Below are 9,635 nucleotides of genomic sequence, written 5' to 3'. Positions count from 1 at the left end.
ATGGTAGGATTAACGTGGCTGTATTTGTTTTAGGCTAAGTGCCTTTTGTTTAGATGAACTGCTGGACTTCCAGACCAGCAGGTTTAGGGAAGTTATTTATGGGGTCAGACTCTGACCCCACACACACACACACACACACACACAGGCAAGGTACTCTTTGTTTGTATGTAGACGTCATATGTTAATGAACCTATGCATATTCATGTGACCTCAATAAAAGAGCAGTGTTACGGGGGAGCGGAGGAGAGCAGCTGGGGTCAAGCGAAGGAACGGCGTTTTTCCGGTTCTCTCCCGTGCACGAGAAACATGAAGAACTTTGCCTACTTCGTGTCTTGCTTGCTGTGTAATTATATTGTCTTCAACGTTCCAGCGAATAGGTTCAAGCTACAAACCAATCACTCACATTACTGGGATTTTGATTTTTCCAGTCTGTAAATTTAAAAGTTCTTTGTCCCCATTTATTCATCAAGAATTCTTCTTTTTATAGTCATGGGAATCTAAATGCATAGTGATAAAAAAAATAATGCATGCAAAGATTTAAAAATCCCATGATCACAGTTAAAGTGGCCCCTGAACAATTTAAACATGTTTGTCTAACTTAAATAAGTGATAGTTATGGTATGAAATCAACACATAAAGCAGGGACCAGAAGAACAAACAGCACAAAGAAGTGCGTGGTCAGCTTCTCGAAGTCTTTGAAAGTCTTTCAGCAGGAACAACATTATTCCCAAAGAAATGTCTGTCCAAACTCTTCTGTCATTTGACAACTGGGCCGTGATGTGGTAACTGTGAAGAGTTTATCATTCATGTAATTCTCTTTATCAAACTAACTACACTGATACACATTTGTACTGGAAGAGCAATAGTGTTTGCTATTTGACTCATTATTATTATTATTATCTCTATTGGTCAAGTTAGTTGCAACAAATAACTCTGAAATTGAAAGCTGGAATTGAACCACAGGATGAGAGACTAAGGTTACAGCTAATGATATTTCAAAGTTTACCTGTAGGAACCGACTGGGCAATACTAGTATAGTACAGCTCTGTTTTTAACTGTGATACAGGCACATCACCAGCGGAGGATTAGGAATTGTTCATAAAAAGCCGATTCCTAAATTCCTAATGTCAGAAGTGGATGCTAACTAACTTTACTTAAGTTTAACTTTTCCAAATGCTGAAAATTGTGTAAGGACAGCACGGATCAATAACTAATAATTCCTGTCTTATGCCTAATGACAAAAAAGAGAGACCAACCTAGTTAAATGTAAACTGTTTATATGTTAAAAGGTTCTAATGATGGAATACTGCAGTATCGTTAAGTTCATCAAAAAAAACACGGATCACTGTTTATTGAATCTGATAGTGTGAAAAAATAGCGCCCATCAGTGCTTGTATATTTAATGTGTCAGTGTTTCTGTGCCCTCAAAGTGCTCCATATAGATGCTGCAGCACTGATCCCAGCAAAAGTAAACGACACACCTTCAAAAAGTGTAGGCACAAACAGGCAGACGTCTGCTCACAGTACATCTGAATCTATGTTTGTTGATGAAAATATTATGATGAAGTCCAAAAGGCAGAAATCCAAAGAGTCACAGGAAACACAAGGTGAGAGTTATCAGCTCCAGGGCTTAACATATGGAATGTCCTCAAGGAGAAACTCGTCCAAAATCTCAGTGGAGAGATGGCAAACATCTTATGTGATGTCCTTCTGTCTCGGTGGCCGGTGAATGTTTCTGACCACACACACTTCACCATCCACTCAATGCCTTCATTCACACCGTCCCTGTATGGAACAAGCAGATTGTTTCATATTTCTTTTAACATCTACTGAGTGTGAAATTATTTAAGACTAACATTTCATTGAAAGCAATACAAAAACACATGAAACGTTAAAACTAAGGCATTTCCTAATATATGCTCAGTTTGAATTTAATGCTGCTGTAGCTGCTGCCCGGACCAACAGCAGCTACTAAGCAATGATCTAATAACATGACTGGCTAGAAAACGGTGAGTCTTTGAAAAATGAAGATGGGCCAGTTCACCAGTCTGCAAGCAGACAACAGTAAACAACGAGGATTGAATTCAAAACGGTGCAAAATATTTCTTCACAGAAAGGACAAGGCTGAAAGCTAAACAGCTGGGATGTTACTTTAAAAACAGACAGAGTGGAAATCACTGCATCTGCTGAGAATTACTTGTGAAATCCACTGCATCCACTAATGTGACTTTGGACAAACAAAAACAAATGCTAATGTCTTCTCTGAGGCTCAAGCTCATTTAAGTTGGGTTGAGGAAAAGGAGGGCTGTGCAATCACATTCTGAAACATCCACCCTTGTTAAAAAAGGATGACCATCCATCGTACAGTTCAGAAGAATCTGTGATGGTGCAGTTTTCTGCTATTGATCGTGGCACGAGGAACTTTGACCCCATTAATGCTACTGGAAGTGCAAACCTGTCAACCATTAAAAACCTCTGGCACACTTTGAAAATGAAATGAAAACATTACAAAAAGGTCTTTTGACTATTTCCAATTAAATTTAGGATTTTAATATTTGGAAATCACCACATTGTGGTTGTTTTTGCATTTTAAGTGAAGGGACTGTAATTAAATGTGAGAAAACGTTTGATGCAATGTTATTATTTGAATTGTTGAAGGCAGTCCTTGTCTATTAACAGATGTGGTCATAAACTTAAATTGATGCAAATTTGCATTCACTGTAATTGAATCAAATAAAAACACAACAATTACTTTCATAGCGTAGCTTCTGTTGAACACATGCTACATTGCATCATGTGTGAGAGCAAGCTGTTGCAAACAAAGGCATCATTTAAAACTGTTGTAGCCTTACCCTGTGAGAGCAGTGCAAGGCTGGACTAAACAGTCTCTCTTGCCAATCTTTGGAGCACAGTCACTGAAGGTTGTTTTAATGTCGGGCACCGACAAACAGTTCTGAGAAAAAGAACATACACAAGACTGAAGGCAGTGACCAAGTTCAAGATTTTAGGTCTTTATTGTCAACACACACACACAGTGTACAGCGTCCCAAAATGCTGTTTCACCCCAAACACCTTAATGGTATATTTATGAGAATATAAAAAATACATCTCCAAGAGATATAAAACTAGAAATTACAAATAAATAATAACTCGCTAAATTTGGGTAAAATTAAGAGATAAGAAGGTTCTATTACTAACTATATCTATTTCCAATACACAAAGATAGGACAGAGACAATACGAAGTGGATTGTGCAGTAGGTATTGAATACCAGTGCACGTGTAATGAATGAATGCTTGGTGTGAATGAAAAGTCCAGGTACCGGTACATCTTGCTTATTAGCCAGCACGAGGAGCGGAACGCCTTCCAGTGCCTCACTGCTGATCATTTTCTCTGGAAGAGAAGAGAGATCAATCACTGATTCAATAATAGCACTCTGAGAAAGTACCTGCACCTTTTCTGATTCCTTAATTTCTCATATTCGTCACACATTTCAGATCTTCAAACTGATCGTAATATCAGACAGATTGTCCCTGCGTCTGTGTGGCTTCCTCCCACAATCCAGAGACATTACCTTAGTGGAGTTAGGTTAACTGGTGAGTCTAAATTGTCCATAGGTGTAAATATGAGTGTGAACGGTTGTTTGTCTCTGCTGCTGGCACTCTGTCCATAGTGTTTCGCCCTATAGTAGCTTGGACAGGCTTGAAGTTCAGACGGCCCTTCTCTGTGCCAAGCTGGTCTGGACGAAGTGAAGGCTCCGTAACATGTTTTGTCTCCAAATAATCCAAACAGTTTATCCTTTGCACAGAATGCTCTGATGGTATTTTGTGACAATGGTGGGGAAATAACCTAAAATGATTTTATGCTTGTTATTCTTCTTTGCCAAAAGACATGCAGACTGCTGTTGCACTCTGCTTTGTTGTTTACGCCCCTGCAAAGTACAATTAAGGCCTAACAAAGAAAACCTGAGTGTGTGTGTGTGTAATAGTCACGATTACATCAACTATTAAAATCGTGGACAACTAATTTAATAGTCGACGCGTCGTTTGAAGCTTTGTAAGATCACAAAAGAAGCAGGAATAAGTAGCAGGATTTAAGAGTGTAATAACAGACTGAAACAGAAGATGGCAGCACTGCATGTACAAGGATGCCAGCTGCCGTTAAACCCCGAAGAAGAAGAAGTACAGTGGGGCAAAAAAGTATTTAGTGAGCCACCGATTGTGCAAGTTCCCCCACTTAAAATGATGACAGAGGTCAGTAATTTGCACCAGAGGTACACTTCAACTGTGAGAGACAGAATGTGAAAAAAAAATCCATGAATTCACATGGTAGGATTTGTAAAGAATTTATTCGTAAATTAGGGTGGAAAATAAGTATTTGGTCACCTCAAACAAGGAAAATCTCTGGCTCTCACAGACCTGTAACGTCTCCTGTAAGAAGCTTTTCTGTCCCCCACTCGTTACCTGTATGAATGGCACCTGTTTGAACTCATCATCTGTATAAAAGACACCTGTCCACAGCCTCAAACAGTCAGACTCCAAACTCCGCCATGGCCAAGACCAAAGAGCTTTCGAAGGACACCAGGAAAAGTATTGTAGACCTGCACCAGACTGGGAAGAGTGAATCTACAATAGGCAAGCAGCTTGGTGTGAAAAAATCAACTGTGGGAGCAATCATCAGAAAATGGAAGACATACAAGACCACTGATAATCTCCCACGATCTGGGGCTCCACGCAAGATCTCATCCCGTGGGGTCAAAATGATCATGAGAACGGTGAGCAAAGATCCCAGAACCACACGGGGGGACCTGGTGAATGACCTGCAGAGAGCTGGGACCAAAGTAACAAAGGTCACCATCAGTAACACACTACAACGGCAGGGAATCAAATCCCGCAGTGCCAGACGTGTTCCGCTGCTGAAGCCAGTGCATGTCCAGGCCCGTCTGAAGTTTGCCAGAGAGCACATGGATGATACAGCAGAGGATTGGGAGAATGTCATGTGGTCAGATGAAACCAAAGTAGAACTTTTTGGTATAAACTCAACTTGTCGTGTTTGGAGGAGGAAGAATACTGAGTTGCATCCCAAGAACACCATACCTACTGTGAAGCATGGGGGTGGAAACATCATGCTATGGGGCTGTTTTTCTGCCAAGGGGACAGGACGACTGATCCGTGTTAAGGACAGAATGAATGGGGCCATGTATCGTGAGATTTTGAGCCAAAACCTCCTTCCATCAGTGAGAACTTTGAAGATGAAACGAGGCTGGGTCTTCCAACATGACAATGATCCAAAACACACCGCCCGGGAAACAAAGGAGTGGCTCCGTAAGAAGCATTTGAAAGTCCTGGAGTGGCCTAGCCAGTCTCCAGACCTCAACCCCATAAAAAATCTTTGGCGGGAGTTGAAAGTCCGTGTTGCTCGGCGACAGCCCCAAAACATCACTGCTCTCGAGAAGATCTGCATGGAGGAATGGGCCAAAATACCAGCTACTGTGTGTGCAAACCTGGTAAAGACCTATAGTAAACGTTTGACCTCTGTTATTGCCAACAAAGGTTATGTTACAAAGTATTGAGTTGTATTTTTGTTATTGACCAAATACTTATTTTCCACCCTGATTTACGAATAAATTCTTTACAAATCCTACCATGTGAATTCATGGATTTTTTTTCACATTCTGTCTCTCACAGTTGAAGTGTACCTCTGGTGCAAATTACTGACCTCTGTCATCATTTTAAGTGGGGGAACTTGCACAATCGGTGGCTGACTAAATACTTTTTTGCCCCACTGTATATATGAGTCACTTAGATAACTTAAAATGTTATTGTTTGGCTTTTTTTTTAGTATTTTATTTGTTCCTGAGTAAATCAGTTTGTCTGAGATTAAAGTTATAGTTTTTACACAGCTGAATAAACCTCAAGCAGACAGCTGATTATCAGAAGTGTGAGATGCTCGAGAATATACTCCGGTGTCCTGTTATATTTTAGATAGCAAGGAGTTTATTAAACTTCACCGAAACAATCTGCAAATTTCATTAAAATTGAATAAACTATCATCTTGTCTTTATTTTTAGTTAGCACCTTAAACACTTAAAGCTGTAAGCTAATGATAGTTATATAAGAGCAGATGCTGCTGGTGCAATAAGCTGTAGTTTTACGTCCAGTGGATGATGATCTGATTAGTCAACTAATCGCAAAAATAATCGGTGACTAGTCGACTATCAAAATAATCGTTTGTGGCAGCCCTACTTTCAGTATGCATAATGTTTCTCCAAGTTATCCTTAGCATACTGTCTGGCTTCAAGGTGTCTCTTCTGCAGAAGTGGACTTTTTCTTGGTGTGCAACTTCACACTCCATTCCTGCGCGGGGTCTCAGTGATTGTCTTATTTGAGACTGCAATTCGTGACTTTGCTAAGTCATTTAGTGTCTTGACAGTTGTTCAAGGGTCTTTAGCACATCTCTCATTAGTTTTCTTTCCAGAGTTTGAAATCTTTTGCTTCCTACTTCTGCAAGGCTTGTTCTGTACTGTTAAGCTCTCTTTGAATTTTTCTGTGATACTTCTGGCTGCAGTTCTTGAAATGTGGATATGCTATGGTCATTGTGTATACCCATCTCCTGCTTTGTGAGCACAAAAACTTTCTTCTCAAGTCTAAACTGATTTCTTTTGTTTCTGGCATGATGCTTTCTCAAGTGACAGCTCCAACCCTTGCCTGATATTTTAATACTCAGAATAAATTAGAACATAACCCTCTGTTTTAGCTGGATTTTACAAGCTTTAAAGATAACAAAGTTAAAACACAACATTGGACACTAGTGATTTGTGTTTTGGCTCAATCAAAAAGTCAGATTTCAGGGTGCTAATAATATTGAACCTGGTAATATTTTTCTAAGAAATCTGTTATTCTGTTATTGTGTGTAAACAGAAAAACAATATGCTTTCGAAAGTATTAGCATATGTAAAAAGGCTATGTTGAAAATCCCTTGAACAACTTGGAAAATGTTGACACAAACTTCTGCCCTCTGCAGGTGGTAAAAGGTGTTGCCAAATGTATCTGTGTGGCCTGTCCAGGTGCAGTCTATGTATGCTAAACACGTGTAAAATATTACATCTTCAAAATAGAAATACTATCTATGTTAGTGTAGAGGATGTGAAAAATTCCTCTTTTTTTTTTAACTCACTTTGTCCCACAGAGACTGCAGCTCCTCCTGACCTCCCAAATCCCAGAACATTAGACGAGCCTTGCCAACATCAATTGTGCCAACTGTAAAGGAAAGCAAGAGATTCCCAAAAATGTTATAGATCAGCAGTTTAAATCAAGAACGTTCTGTGAGCTAGAAACAAGGTAGCATTAGAACATGAAAGATTACATAATTGCATTGATTTGTCCTTTTCTATACCATAACAGTTAAAATATGAAATTACAATTAATTCCTGCAGTTAATCATCAAAAAAGAACTAATAATCATTTTTTGTTGTTAAGCAGTAATTACACACTCAAAAAGCAAGCGATTCCTGCTACTTTGACAAGGCAGGAGAATACTGTGAAGGAGGTCATGCTGATGCAAGCCTAACACTGTTACATTCACTTACTGTTCAGGCCAACTGTAGTGGTGATCTTGGATAAAGTCATCCCCTTGTAATTCTTACTAAACTTTGTTTTGGTCTGTTCCAGGAAAGTCTACAGACACAGAAAATAAGAGTAACCATTAGACTGGTGAATTACTCAGGTGATGAGCACTGTGTAAGTATCTGTGCATGTGTAAAACAAAATTAGCTAAACTTCAGGCAGCTCATTTGCAGGTGGTGGCCACAGACCATCACGCTCTCTCTTTCTCCTGCCTGATTTTTTCCCTTTTGCTAGTATCCTTGTCTTTGACAGGATCAAGTGGGACATGCAGTTCATTCAGGCAGTCTAACCCCTTTAGAGTGGCACATTCATAAGTGATTTCTTATTGTTTATGCTCCATTAATGGCCACATTGATATCCGTCGTTTACTTTAATTTTTTCACCCACTTATTTAGCTGAATCGTCCAGGTAAGTTAATCCGTTCTGTAACTTAGGTTTTGTCCTATTTACTGTTCACGATTTCTTGAGACAAAGAGAGTGATAGACCACAAAGCTAACGTAAACAAGAGAACATAACACCGCTTTCAATGCTATGTGCATAACCCAGTTAACCAATTATATAACACAACATCACTTTGATACCGTTTTTCCGGCGTTATCCAGTCCCAGGATCAAAACGCAGTATTCATCCTTCTGGAACATGTACTTATATAATCCGGATAATAAAGTGTACATCTTTAAAAAAGTAAACAAACAAAAACACGTCCGTGTTCGCTAGTCCTAATGTTTGCTAGGTAGCTTAGCTTAGCTATGAGGCTAAACAAGCAACACGCGCCACTGTGGCTTCATTATACTCCCACTAAACATGCCTGTGTGCGAATAGGGGTAGAATAACATGTATGCACTCATAACACAAGTCAGAAAAGCCGTCGTTTAAAAGCACACTTCTACAATAGTGATGGGTCGTTCGCGAACGAAAAGGCTCTTAGAGCCGGCTCTTTGACGTGAACGACGCGAGCCGGCTCCTTATCGTGAGCCGTCACGTGGGTTTTTTTTTTTTTCTTTTTCTCAGCCTCTCTCTCGCACTTTTTTTCCGCTTCACTCTGCACGCGAGCCTTGTGCTTTACGCTGGGCAGAGGGGGGGAGGGGCGGTAGTTACACTCAGTAGCACAGGAACAGAGACAGAGAGAGAGAAAGAGAGGCAGGGACAACAACATAAGAAAGGTATAGTAATCATCCACAACTATTTTCGGTTGCAGATGATAAAGGATTCAGAAAGTTTATTCATGCAGGTCCATATGACAGAGAATGTGCATCTTCTGTTTGTTTTCATATTATAATTTATATTTAATTGTGTTGTGGTTTGCAGTGTTTTGTGTTCTTTTCACTTTAAATTTGTAAAAGGAAAAAGCTGAAAATTTAAATAGTTAAAACTTGAAATGTGAATAGTTGATTTTTGTATTATATGATTTATTTATTACATTTTATGTGGAGTGAATAAATAAAAGTATATTTACGGTGGCCCCTAGAGACAAAGCACATACAAACTTCAAATCACGTACGAACTCTGAAGCATGTACAAACTCCAAAACACGTAAAAACACGTACAAACTCCAAAACACGTACAAACTCCGAAGCACGTAAAAACTCAGAAGCATATAAAAACTCAAAACACGTACAAAAGACAACAGAAGTGCTCCAGGATGCTGGGCACAGTGTTGAGCCTTTGTTATCTTGTGGCTACACAAGCCAGCAAGTACCAACGACCGGATTTGGTGTGTGGTAATAACAGGTAAATGAACTTTTTTTTAAATTATTTGAATATATATGAGTGCCTGTGTATAAATACACAAACAATACACACATGCTTTCAATTGTGTAATTTAAGTGATCTAGTAGCTCTGCTTTGGAAGTTCAGTTCATGCTAGAAATGTGTTTTGGAGTTTGTACGTGTTTTGTCTGCACTTACATCACCACGGACTGCCATTTGGCTTTTTCTACCTTTAAAACCCGGAGAGCAGCCAAATGGCTTTTAGCTAAGCTTTAGCTTCAGCCAAGTGGAAGCTAAATT

The 9,635-nt window shown here is 39.4% G+C and overlaps 1 pseudogene across 1 annotated transcript; it reads right to left on the bottom strand.

The window, feature by feature from the left end:
- Window positions 1-1,575: 1,575 nt before the first annotated feature.
- On the bottom strand, window positions 1,576-8,299 carry LOC308402216 (ADP-ribosylation factor-related protein 1-like; annotated as a pseudogene). Its single transcript, XR_013974825.1, has 6 exons — window positions 8,207-8,299; window positions 7,588-7,675; window positions 7,172-7,258; window positions 3,322-3,392; window positions 2,853-2,953; window positions 1,576-1,785 (listed from the first exon to the last, which is right to left on the bottom strand). The product of XR_013974825.1 is annotated as an ADP-ribosylation factor-related protein 1-like (transcript).
- Between the last annotated feature and the right edge of the window lie 1,336 nt (window positions 8,300-9,635).

Source organism: Rhamphochromis sp. 'chilingali' (genome assembly GCF_963969265.1).
Source record: "Rhamphochromis sp. 'chilingali' genome assembly, chromosome: 9".
Lineage (NCBI taxonomy): Eukaryota > Metazoa > Chordata > Actinopteri > Cichliformes > Cichlidae > Rhamphochromis > Rhamphochromis sp. 'chilingali'.
This window is presented reverse-complemented; position numbering and strand designations above follow the sequence as displayed.